This window comes from Falco cherrug, chromosome 6, assembly GCF_023634085.1.
Source record: "Falco cherrug isolate bFalChe1 chromosome 6, bFalChe1.pri, whole genome shotgun sequence".
NCBI classification, from domain to species: Eukaryota; Metazoa; Chordata; class Aves; order Falconiformes; family Falconidae; genus Falco; species Falco cherrug.
Genome location: NC_073702.1, coordinates 86,138,271 through 86,151,511, shown reverse-complemented (window position 1 = coordinate 86,151,511; position 13,241 = coordinate 86,138,271).

Below are 13,241 nucleotides of genomic sequence, written 5' to 3'. Positions count from 1 at the left end.
GTAATTTGAGTCTGGATTTTTTTATGCACCCTTCTGTCATATGAGCTGCGACCTACATCTTGGCAACGAAACGGGGAGACGTCAGGAGAGGTGGGGTGGGGAAGAAGGAAGAGCTTTGCTTCTGAGAGACGCAGCCCTGCAGCCAGGAGGGACCGTGAGGGGCCTCGAGCCACTGGTGCCTATGGTGGGAGGAGGGTGTCTGCCTTGGGTGATCCAGACAAACACCTGACCTCCTACCCTGCGACCTGACAGCCTCTCCCATGATCTGCTTCAGCGTTTCACCCTTTGAAAGTTTCTCCTACCATCCACTGGGATCCCCCCTGCTGCAATTTAAGCTTGCTGCTGGTGGTCTGTTTGCTACGGGGAGGGAGGACAGATTATTCCCTTTTCCTCTGCAGCAGGATTTTGGGTATTTGCTACGTCCCAGTTGTTTTTTCCTCAGGCTGATAAGTTCTCAGAAGCTCTGCCTGGAGGTCATTTTTAGAGATCTCCAAGGCTGGCTGTTTGGGTTTTTTTTCTCTTGTCACTGGGGAGCTGAGACCCAAAAACTGTCACAGTTCGTTCACTGATGCGGTGCTGAGTGGAGGGGATGGGTGACATCGTGTATCTCGCATCAGGAAATCTAGATACGGATTTTAGTATGGTATTTCCCATCTTTCCAATGGCATAGCTTTGCTGATTCATATTTTGGTTCATTTTGCATTTGCTCTATTGATACGTTTTTTGCTTACGCATAGGAACTTGCCCACAGCCTTACAGCACTGCAGCCTATTTTTCTCAGACCATTTCTCCCATTCGTTAAGATAATTTTGAACTCTTACCCTGTTTTCTAACATACTTTCAGTTCCTCTCAGCTTTGCATCACCTGCACATTTATGAAGTACACTATCTCATCACTGACTTCAGTGAAAAACTGGAATTGTATGGAAGCAGGACCTGCTCACTGAATACATTTTGCTGTTTTGATCGTAAACCACTTTCCAGAGTGTGATTTCCCCCTTCCCCCCCGACCAATTCTGCACCTACCCCAAGGCAGTTTTATCTAGACCACATTCCTTTGTTTGCTTATGGAAACATCCTGCAAGTCTGAACATACCGCCACTTGAGCTGATACGGGCAGCTTGCTAACGCTTGTCAAGAAAACATCCTGATCTTCACCTTGAGGTTCCTGAGCCTTGTGCCAAACCAGTTGTCCTTGCTCAACAGGCAGAAAGCGAAGCAGTGAAAGATAAGCGAAGAGGTGCCTGCAGGTTCAGTAGGCCAGGGAGCAGCGGGGGTGCCACCAGGGAGGGGATGACACTCAACCACAATGCGTAGCTTCACGCCTGGCCAGCATCAGGGCCTGGCCGAAGCTTGGAGGTGGTGGCTGCTGCTTCCCAGTAGGAGAAAGGTTAAATTTGCCCATTGAATAGAGAATTGGGAGGCAAATACCAACGTTTTCATTAATTTCTAGCTAATCATAATTTAATCATGACTAATGAATAAGACCAAGGTGATCTTAGGTAATCTTTAATCAGACTGTGCTTTTGTGCCAGTGGTGCGTGTGTGAGAGCACCCTGAGCATTCTTGTTCAGTCAACTGCAGTTCATTAATTAATGTGGATGACAGCTCCGCATAGTGCATCACTGAGAAGCACTTCCAGGACGGACATACATGTCTCGCACGTGTTCTCTCTTGCTCAGCTCCGTATCAAGCTGCCTCCACAGCAGGGTGGAAAGATTTCCTTCATGTTGACCGCCCTGCTCATCCCAGGCTCTGGCCATCCTTGTGGGATCCCAGTTTGGCCCTCATCCAGAAACAGGCGACGACGGTCTGATCCAGCCCTGGTGTTCTGCAACCCTTCGAACTGTTTTCTCCCCTCAGACCAAAAGGTGCCAACCGCAGGAATCTTGGCACAGGTGGAAACTTGCCCCTGGAGGAGCAGCCTGCATGGGAGGCAGGAGGTGGTGGTGGCAGAGGGCCCGTGCCCGAGCTGGCCCTGGGCTTTGCTGGGCTGGCAGTCTAGAGGAGGAAGAGCAGTTTGCAAATTCAGCGCAGTCGGTAAGGGAGAAATAAAGACACAGTAAATACAGAAACCTGCAAAGTTATTTTGATGGTTGTTCTTGAGGGCAGAGCTGGAATTTGAAAGCCCCTTGGCTGCGATGGCCGTGGTCTGTGGCCAGTTGCAGGCGAGTGGGAGATTTCTTTCCTTATTGTAAGAAACCCAAACCATTCCTGTTACCTTTTTCTTAAAGAAAGGAAAGAATTGAGATTTGCCTCTTTCCTGCCAACTAACCCCCCCCTAGAAGTTTCTGGGCTTGCACTGAAGCTCCCACTACACGTTTCCCTTCAGATGCTACACTCTGTGAAGGCTTTTGGGACGGAGGCAGCTGGAGGGCTGCAGTCTGGGGCAAGCCCAAAGCCAGCACCTCTGGCACCTGAGAGCTGCCGTCCCCGTCCCGCGCCGGGCACAGCTCGTGTTTGGGGGAGACAAAGGGAGCTGAGCCTGAGCTGCACTGAGGCTGCACTTGCCGGAAGAAACCTAACAATTCTTATTTACCAAATTGACAAAATCCTATCATTGCAATTAAGGGGATATGTAATTAACTGTGTCTTAATTACAGCAGCTGCCACTTCATCTGAATGCAGCAATTTGCGGAGAAACCGGGGGAGATGCTTTAAATTCATGTGTGTAAACAGCGCAAGCACAAACAGCGTGGTGTGCGTGGCTCCTGGGGCTGCGATGCCCTGCCCTGGGGTCCGGCGTGCAAGGCATTTGCACCCCTTGCTGCTGCAGCTGTCCCCAGCTTCCCCGAGTCATTTCCCGGGAGCTGCTGTGGACTTCCAGAGTGGCTGAGTTTTCCCTACCGAGGTGCTCAGAAGGTGATGGTGTTTGCGGAGCCCCCAGGGTACAGACCAGCTGGGTTTCGCCACCTTTCCAGCCTGCCTCAGCAGCTGCCCGCTCCCGCTTCCTACCTGGAAGGACGTGGTGACTGGACGTGCTGGTTTAGGGTGGAGAGTTGTGATGGGATAGACATGGCATTCCATACCTGGAGAGACAGCACGAGCTTCCCTGTTCTTCTAAGGTAGGAGCCATGGGTGCTTAGTAGGTAGGAAGAGGGTGCTGGTCTACCGAGACCTCCTTCCAGCTCTGCTCCCCAACAGCATCTCCTCCTGGAGATCGTGATGAGGACCCACGTTATCGCTCCGTGCCTCAGCTCACCCACCAGTAACGGGCTCAGAGAATTCACCTGACCTCAGCACACAGCATCCGTGCCTGGGGTACAGCTCGCAGATACTGCCCTCGGCCCGAAGGCACTTACTGCTGAGCTGCAGGTTGGGAGGAGCTGTGGAGCCCCCCCCCCGCCCCTGCTAATAGATAGGATTGATGCTACAAAGGCTTAGGGCTGCGCCGACTGAAGTTGGTAGATGTCATTTGGGCTCCATCATTCAGCTGTATCGATGTTTCACACATGAAATAAAGCTTCTACCAAGGCAGCACAGGAAGGATAGGCTGCTCCGTACCAGCAACGCTCCTCGGTTTCCTAACTGAAACCTAAACTATTTTCCCACTCTTGCAATACTGTGTGGCATCAAAAAAGACTGGCTTATTAATGTGCCCATCAAGACTTTGAAAAGATGGGATGACATCCCATCACTAAATGATGGCACAAGCTCCCACAGAGGCTGGTGCAACCAGCGTTTCACCAGCCACTGCTCCTCAGGTGTCACAAGCTATCGGCATGTCACGCTGCAGGCCTCTGCATTGCAGCTAATGGCACTCGGAGGAAAAGAAAAACGCAGTTAAAACTTGTTAAAACTTGTCGATATTAATCTTTTAAAAAGCACTTAGTCCTTGCAGGCTTACAGGCTGAATGAGGCTTCAGGCAAAACTTTGGAAGTACGTTTCTCTTCCCGTCTTCTTTGGGATGGAGCGCTACCCACACGGTGGTTTTAATACCGGTTGTATTTGCATGGATACATGCGCTTTGTTGCATTGACCTTTGCATTTTGCTGTCCACTTGTGAAAGTTAAAATAATAGAATATTCTGACTCAGTTATTTCCATAGTGTTACTGGCTGTGGTGTTACTGGCTGCGCATTGGCTGTGGTCTTAGCAGGGGAAATTAAAGAAAAAAATAGAATTTGATAAAAAAATAGAAGAACACAAAGCAGCCTTTCAATTTGTTTAACCAAAGTGGAGCACCTAGGCAGGAGTGATGTAATTTCCAGAGCCGCCGTGCACTTCAGCTTTCACTGACATCGTCTGTGGGCTCCAGTACGAGTGCCAGGCATCTGTCTTTTGGTAACAGGATTTGGAAACACCGCTCCAAGGTTCCCATTGCCATCCAAGTGTCCTTAGCAACGAGCACAAAAGAAATGCGGAAAATATCAGACAGCGGAAGAATGTTTTTTTCTCCAAGTTCCCCATCTGACAGGTGCAGGGTTTCATCCCGCCCTACTGACACAACCATCTTCACAGGGTGTGTAAAATGCTGTCAGCACGGCACCTACCAGAGACGTCCCCCGACCCTGCCGTAGGCTGGGTGATTTACGTTCGCTCTCCCACTCATAAACCTGGAGGGACAAACCCGAGGTTGGTCATTCTTAGGCAGCTGATACATGAGCATCTGTTCCACAGTTAATTTTTTTTTTTTTTTTTTGACACCAAGGTGTGTGACAGCGGCGAATATCCGGCACCCAGGAGAGGTGGTGTGGTGGTCCTCCCTAGCCAGCCCAGCTTGTTCCAGCAGCTGAGATCCCTGGATTAGAGGGACTTGCTGGTTTTTGCTACCACCTCCCCTCTGACCTGCAGCCCCTCGCTGCAGGAGGCAGGCAGGGTCTGCCGGCTCTAGGGAATTGCTGGGTGTGAACAAAGAACCGCGAGGAACTGGAATGAGATCACCAAATTCATTTGATTTATTTGGCACTTGAGCCGAGGTCTTCTGGGTGAAAGTGAGTGCATTAACCCACTGTGGGAGTTAATTCCTTGCCTAGTCATTATTCAGGCGTCATTAAAGTATGCATTGTGCTGGAGGTCAAATCAGATTACTTTAAAGAATTTGGAATGGGAAAAATGCTGGCGTTTTTTTCATCAGCCTAAGTGTTTGGTTATCTCAGTGTTTAGCTATTTATATTGTGCCTGTCACTGTGGCATGTCACTGTATAAACAAAGGGATGCTCTAAATCTCTTATTATTTTAATGGCATTAATGGTTCTTCAGCTGGGGGGGGGGGGGGGGGGAAGAAAATAATTTCCCTCTGGAAGCTACTGGTGTAAAGTGGTTTAAAGTAAACAGCAGCTCTGGGAAAACTGCTCTTACAGGCTCACGCAGGCAGCATGGTCCCCCAGCTCCGCCTGGGCTGGCACGGTGGGTGCCCCTCGCACCTGGAGGTGCTGCTGCCCTGCCCTCGCTGCCCTCTCTCCCGCCGCTGCAAGCAGGGCTGCCCCGCCAGAGCGAAACCACTCAGCAGGTGACAGCCTGGATCTGTTCAACACTTCCAAGAGAGAAAGAGGAGCAGCACCGTGTGCCTCCCGGCTCTCGCGCACAAGTGTAACTTTGAGCAGAGCTCTCCTCTGCAGAGGTAAGCTGGGCGCCTTGTTCAAATCATACGCTCTGGCACCAGGGGGGAAAAACAACACATGGGCTGGATCAAGGAGTATTCTTTTCTTGGCGGTTCACAAAGATACAACTTGTAATTGCAGATCCAGACATATGCTGCCCTTATCACAGAAAAGAAAAATCTTAGGATAATAGCTGCAGGCTGGAGGGGGATCAGCAAGGCAGAAGCAGGAGCAAAGGAGGGGTGCAAGAAGTCAGCTCCCACCCTGGAGAAAGACGTCTGGCTTTCTGGTTGTGGCAACAAGGGGAAAAGACCCAGAAACTGGAAGCAACTTGCAAAACAGATCAAATTGGTCTGTAAATGTAAAATCAGATGATGGTTCCCCGTGGAGACATGTGATGGCTGGGGAGGATGTCTAAATACAGAGAGCACTTTAGTGCTGAGGGCTGGTGCTCAGGGAAACTTGGTGTGAGGGACAGAGAGGAAAGGCGAGAGCACTGGCTGGCTGCAGCGGGGGGGACAGGCAAAAGGACCCTCCTGAGGCTGAAAGAGGCATCCATAGATTTGGGTCGGTGGGGTTTTGTTCAGCCTTGTTTCATGTGGAAACAGTCCTTCCATGAGCTCCCTCCAGATGACCCCAGACTTTCTGACCAGCTTGATGAAGGTGATGTTCTCAAGACGTTCAGTCCCTGCAGATTGCTTCCTTTGTGCAAACAAGCATCCGAGAAGAAAACACAACCCAGGGCCTGCCCAGGTGCGGCATTAGCCACATGCCACGAAGGGAAGGGTTTGTGAGCACCGCGGCTGCAGGTCTGGGCCTTCTGTGGTGCAAGACGGAGAAACTGCTAGAGGGAGCGCGTTAGACAAGGGGTAACCCAGGAGCAGGACACGCAGTCATAGGGAACCAAGCTTCATGTATTCACCTGCACAGCAGTACCTATTTGCAATTAGTTTCAAAAGGAATCTGCAGTTCCCATGAATTTCTCCGTCGTGGCACTGAAAGGCAGCCGAGGACTTTGGAATCCACGAAGGGATGTGTGCCCTGAGCACAGGTCTCAACGCAAAGCCCAGGCTCGGGGAGCTTAGGGGACCTGCGGGATGCGCTGGGCTGCAGCGGCCGGTCAGCGTGGGGGAGCGGTGCCGAGGGGCACAAACCCGAAAGCAGAAGTTGCTCCGAGCTCCCTCCTGCCGCCTTCAGCACTCCTCGCGTGTGCGGGGCTGGGGCAGGCTGGAGGTCCTCCTGAGGCACTTCCAGCCCCACTGGCTGTGAATCCCACACAGGGCTGAAGCAGCCTGTGTCCCAAACGTTGCTGTTCCTGGCCAGTAACGCAGGGAGCAGAGGCCACCAAACACCAGACAAGGATCCACGCTGCATCGTTCACGTTTCCACCCAGCACACGGGGGGCTGGCTCTGCGCATTAGAGGGACAAATTGCTTTAATTATTTCTGGGTTTTAAGCAATATTCTATATTGTTTCTCTGTTTCTAAATACCCTGGCCCAGGTCTTATCTTCACCCTGCAGCAAGGGATCGGGGAAGCACAGCATAAGGTCAGATTCCCGAGGAGGAAATTATTTGGTCCATGGAGTCCTAGTAGTGAAAAGCACTTTGTGCCGTGTCAGGGATGGTCCTGCTCTTGCACTCACCTGGATTTCACCCAAGGCAGATCCGTGCCCTCATCGGGAGCGAGAACCATCTCGCAGCTGTGTGCTTCTGTACACTGAAACATGCAAAACCGGGGGCAGTCACCTACTGGGGTGCCAGGCGTTCAGGTACTGGGGCAGCCTGGAAAAGTGTCCCTTGTGGCTGCTTTATCCTTCTCCCCAGATTCGCCTGGACCAGCCCCTGGTTGCCTACTGCTTCACTGGCCTTATGCCTCCAGTACAGGATACCGGCAGGAGTCTCTCCCAGTCCTAGCAACTTCTTTCCTGTGGTGGCACTTGGGGCTGACCCACAGGCGGTAGGACGGGAGGCTGGTGATCCAGCCCATCTCTTTGGGCCAGGACCCCTAACTGCTGAGCAGCGTGGCTTTGCTTTGCTTTTCCTGGCAGCACAGACTCACTTTACGAGGGGAACAGGGATGATTGCGCTCCTAGGGCGCTGCGCCTGCCTGCTCCAGGTCCCCAGGCCAGCAGCCTGTAGTGACTGCGGGAGAGCAGGACTGGGAGACGCTGCCCTGTTCTCTCGTAGGGGTGAGGCTGCCCGAGAGGGACCTGAACGCCCTTGGTGAGGGCTGGGTGTGCCTGTGGGTATGTGGAAGCCAGGGTCCTGCTGACAGCCTGCCCTGCACCATTGTTGAACCGTTTCTTTTTGTTTTCAGTGTTAAAGGATAGTACAAAAGCATGACACTGGGGGTTGCGAATTTAACCTTTGATGGAGCCCGTTTAACACCTCGGTGGATGCTGCTTACCTCTCGTTCTCCAGCGGCGGCAGTACCCAGCAATATCTTTTAAAAGACAACTGGGGCAGAAGTGATGCTTATGCTGTGAAATAGGTCAGACGTGATGCGACACCTTATCCGTTTAGCTGTGATCCCCACCATTGCTACTCAGCCTCTCTATTGATTTTCTGATGGTTTTAAAATGCTCCTGAAACCTTTGCCTGTCGCCTGATATAATTGCATTAAGGAATAAGCACGGGTCCTACGTCCTTTCGGCTTGGAGGAGCCAGTTATTGTTTCTCCTTTCTGTAGCTCAGGAAAAGAGCGAGGGCCATCTTAACGCACAGATGGCCTGTGATTTACATCAGGAGCCGTGGGGTTAGGGACCGTCCCAGCAGAGAGAGCTCACCAGCCTTTCTTTTATTGCGCTGTCTGCGAATGATGGGGAGTCCAAATCCCGGCCACCTGTGGCCGTTCAACATCCAGTGGTTCTTTTTGCAGGACTAACACCCACGTCCTGAGCATGTTCGAGGCAGGGGGGGAGTCTGCAGGTGGAAACACGCTCCAGCTTCCTAAATCCTGCTTCCTGACTGAACTGCAAGAAAGAGACATTCTCTCCTTTCTACCCTGAGTTTTCCCGTAATGTTATTAAACCGTAGGCAATCAAACAGTTACTGCGTATTGCCCCAGAGCTGGGAGCATTTCCACTGTGAATTCAGGAGATCCAAACATGTCATTTCAGTTTGTGAAGTGCCTGGGAATGGCGCTGACTGCCTTGAGAAGAGCTCTTCAGTTCTGCAGGCATTTTTATGAGGCTGTAAAATGCCCCCGAGTCTGCTAAAGGCTGAAATATTAGGAAAAAAAAAAAAGAAAAAAAAGAAAAAGAAAAAAAATTGAATGCACTTTCAGGCTTCTCCTTAAATCATTGGATTCATGTGGAAGATTTAAGCATCCACACAGGAGCTGAACTGCTGGGGAGGAGGCTGGGCTCTGACAACAGCCATGGTACAGCCGTGTTATGAGTAGGTGCTTTGTGGCGTAGGGTGGAAATGTCTGGAAGAGACACCAACCACTCTCGGGCTTGTTCTTCCCCTAATTGCATGACTTTTATTGAAGAATACACAGAATGAGCACTTAAAATTAGACTCTGAGAGCTCTTGCTTAAATGAAGAGACTGTCAATATTTGCAGAGCGATGCTTGGGCTCACCCAGACGGTATCCGAGTACATTGCACTTGAATGGCTGAATACATGGAGCACTCTCTTCCTTTTCTCTGCTTAATGAAAAACAAAATGGAGACAGCCTGATTTTGTTTGTCGGATTCATTGCGTACACGTTTTTTCCAGATGCCCCCAAACTTGGACTTTTCAGCAACTACTTCAAATAGCAGACTCAGCACAATGGCATGTACTGGCCTAAGATTATATGAAACACAAAACAAAAGCTTTATTTTTTTCCTCCAAATGTTGTAGGTTTTTACTTCTTTAATCTCACTTTCTCTCCGGGTTGTTAGATGAAATAGCCAGAGCAGACATCGACTGGTGCTGGGAGCAGAGCAGGAGTGCGTTGCCTGGAGGCTCAATTGAATTGTAATGCGGTGTGATCTTGCCAGGATGGCTAGGTAAAGCATCCCATACAACACCCTCGTTTCTTGCACTTTTATCACTAAGAAGTCATAATTTTGAAGCTGGTGGGCATTACCGTCCCAGGTGGCTCGCATCTCTTTGTGATTTTTTTATTTTGCTTTGCTGCAATAGCAGGACAGGGGAGCCTGGTCCGAGGCAATTTCAGGCTTCTCAGGTAGGGCCAAACTCGATCGGATCTGTGGTGCTGCAAGCTCAAAGTATCCACACTGAAGGCTTCTTCCCTCTAATCCTTCCGTGCTCAAAGCATTCCTTAGCCACCCCTGACCTCTGATCCCCTTGGTATCTCTGGCTTTTGCAGGCAGCTAGCTGCCCTCCCTTGCAAAACCTTCCCTGCCTCAGCCTCCCAGACGGCAGGGATGCCGATGCTCCCCTCAGCGGGTAGCACGTCTTGCACTCCACAGCAGCTTCCCTGCCCCATTGCACCCAGCACCCTGCACGCAGCCTGCTGGGTCCCTCCACTGGAAACAGCAAGAGCATGGGCACAGTTCACACAGCAGCACGGCCCACCACTTCCATCTAGATCTCCAATTAATAAAACTCTTCCAAGCCTCCACATACTTTATAAAGCAGGGTGAATGTTATTATCTTCCCCACACAGCTGGAGAAACTACAGCTCAGATGCTTGCTACAAGTCTCCTGTCACACGAGGATCTTGGTTTCCATTTTCCTGAACCCATCCTGGCCATGGCACCACGATGCTCTCACTGGTTCCCCCATTCCTTCACGCAGCAGGTCCCTGAACACGAGGAGATGTTCCCCACCCTGGCAGCCCTTGCTAGCCCATCCCTGAGGTCAGGGGATACAATTTCCAACTCTGATTTCCTGGAACAAACCAACCGTAAAAACAGAAGTATCTGACAAATTTGGTCTGGCACAGACTGTTCAGTGCAAATCTTAATGCAAATAAGAGAAATGTCAGTGCTAAAAGAAAAAGAGTATTTAGGAAAAAAAAAAATCAAAAAATCTTGTGCTGTTTTGTGGCATTTGTGCATAAAATAATGAGACCAAATATATCACCATTGGATTTGAGCCAGGTAAGTTCATAACGTTTAATCCAGCTGGTAGATCATGACTCCCTTCATTATTTAAAGCAATGCTGTGGGAAAAGACACACAGCAAAGCTAACAAGATGGTGCTTGAGCTGCCATACTCCTGGCAGCCGAACAAATGCAGCATGCGTTTTCTCACACCAGCAGGGAGAGGAAAGGAAAACGTGGAGCTAACGAGGAGCCCCGCAGCCCCTCACCGCGCAGGCTGAGCCTCACCCACTGCCATCGCCCCGCAGCACCCACTGCCATCGCCCCTGCAGCACCCACTGCCATCGCCCTGCAGCACCCACTGCCATCGCCCCTCAGCACCCACTGCCATCACCCCTGCAGCACCCACTGGCATCGCCCCGCAGCACCCACTGCCATCGCCCCTCAGCACCCACTGCCATCGCCCCTGCAGCACCCACTGCCATCGCCCCTGCAGCACCCGCTGCCATCGCCCCTGCAGCACCCACTGCCATCGCCCCGCAGCACCCACTGCCATCACCCCTGCAGCACCCACTGGCATCGCCCCGCAGCACCCACTGGCATCGCCCCGCAGCACCCACTGCCATCGCCCCTGCAGCACCCACTGCCATCGCCCCCCGCAGCACCCACTGCCATCGCCCCTCAGCACCCACTGCCATCGCCCCTGCAGCACCCACTGCCATCGCCCCCGCAGCACCCACTGCCATCGCCCCTCAGCACCCACTGCCATCGCCCCGCAGCACCCGCTGCCATCGCCCCGCAGCACCCACTGCCATCGCCTCGCAGCACCCACTGCCATCGCCCCCGCAGCACCCACTGCCATCGCCCCGCAGCACCCGCTGCCATCGCCCCTCAGCACCCACTGCCATCGCCCCTGCAGCACCCACTGCCATCGCCCCTGCAGCACCCACTGCCATCGCCCCTCAGCACCCACTGCCATCGCCCCTGCAGCACCCACTGCCATCGCCCCTGCAGCACCCACTGCCATCGCCCCTCAGCACCCACTGCCATCGCCCCTGCAGCACCCACTGCCATCGCCCCTGCAGCACCCACTGCCATCGCCCCGCAGCACCCACTGCCATCGCCCCTCAGCACCCACTGCCATCGCCCCTGCGGTCTGGCTCTGCTGTCTGCAGGGACAGTGCTTCCCTGCTCATCCTGACCACAGCCCTGCGGCTGGCGTGGGGATGTGACACCCAGCCAGGGGAAGGCTGTGCTGGAGCGGAGCTGGGATCTCCCTCCCACGACACCGGGAGACAGGCGGCAGGTACCCGCCTCACAATGCTTCCCCTAACATGCTCTGTGGCAGCTCAGGGATGGAGCCAGAGGGGGTAACTTTGCACAGACCCAGCGCTTCAGTGACTTATTTTCTTCTCCCAGTTTGCCCAGTCTCCCACGCAAACTTTCTGGTGATGGACATCGGTGTGGAGATCACGTCTTGCTTGCATCTTCTTGCAACACTCTCAACCGTCATCTCCTCTCCTGGCACCCCTGCCCCGCCTGCACTTCTGCCTCCTCCCTGGTGCCTCCTCCGCCACTCCGCTGGAGAGCTCTCCCAGTTTTGGGCACTGTTGGTTTGGGGATGATGGTCGATAGGCCCCCCGCCACGCGTCTCCCTTCACGCGGTCCCCCTGCCCGTCCTGCAGGACCCCCTCGCAGGAGCTGCTGGACGTTGCCCCAGGACTACTGGCATGTCCCGGTCCCCAAAGATCCTCCAGCAGCGTCCAGCTCAGGAAGGTGCCGTGCTGCCTTGTGCTTCAGGTGATGTTTTTCAGGCCACGGGTCCAGCAGGGCTCCATGGCGGGGAGGACACGAGAGCCCTGCATAAGTCGGGCTGTACAGCCTGACTCCGAGGTGGCCACGTGTGCGTGTCTGCATCTCCCTGTGTAATTGTGGGGAGACTGATGGGGGTGCAACAGCATCAGCACGCATGACTCTGCCTCTTCTCCATACTTAGGTCTTTCAGCTTTTCTTCTCCTGTTTTGGAAGCGACTTTCTGTGGAACAAATAAAAGGACCCTCTTGCTTCATTGCTCATGATATATAGCTGCTAGGGCAAGGCACTTTTTATTTTTCTAGGTAAAATTAAAAAAGATATCCTGGTCATGACATTTATTTTCCCTCTGAGGTTCGTTTTCCAGGAACGTTGATTCTTGTCTCAGAGAGCTCATTGGGCACCTCGGAGAGCGTGGCACTTGTCAGCGTGGTCCTTAATTGATGCATCAACAGGGCTGTTGCATCTCTCAAGCATCTCCCAAATCTGTGAGATACACAGATATAAACCAAGGCTGGAGGCACAACCAAAAGTAGAAAAATATGATTAAGTAACATCCTTGCAAATCAATTTTCACCTGCTTTTTTCCTCCTCTGTCTCAATCTGACAAGCTCCTCTGTCATCCATCTAGGCTTCCAAGAGCAAAAGCAGGGCAAGGCAAACATTACCTTCTATGGTGGGAAAACAAACTGACCCCTCTTTGTATTGTAGCTCATTTTTTCCAGTTCTTCTTCACACAAAACAAAGAATACAACATTATCCACGCACATTTGCACATCAGCATCTGAGTCTTGGAGCTCAAACAAGAGGGGACAAAGAGCCAGAAAGAGAAGTAGCTTTGTTTCAGCAGAGGGATGGAGGGTGAAGGACAAGAGAGGTAAAAAA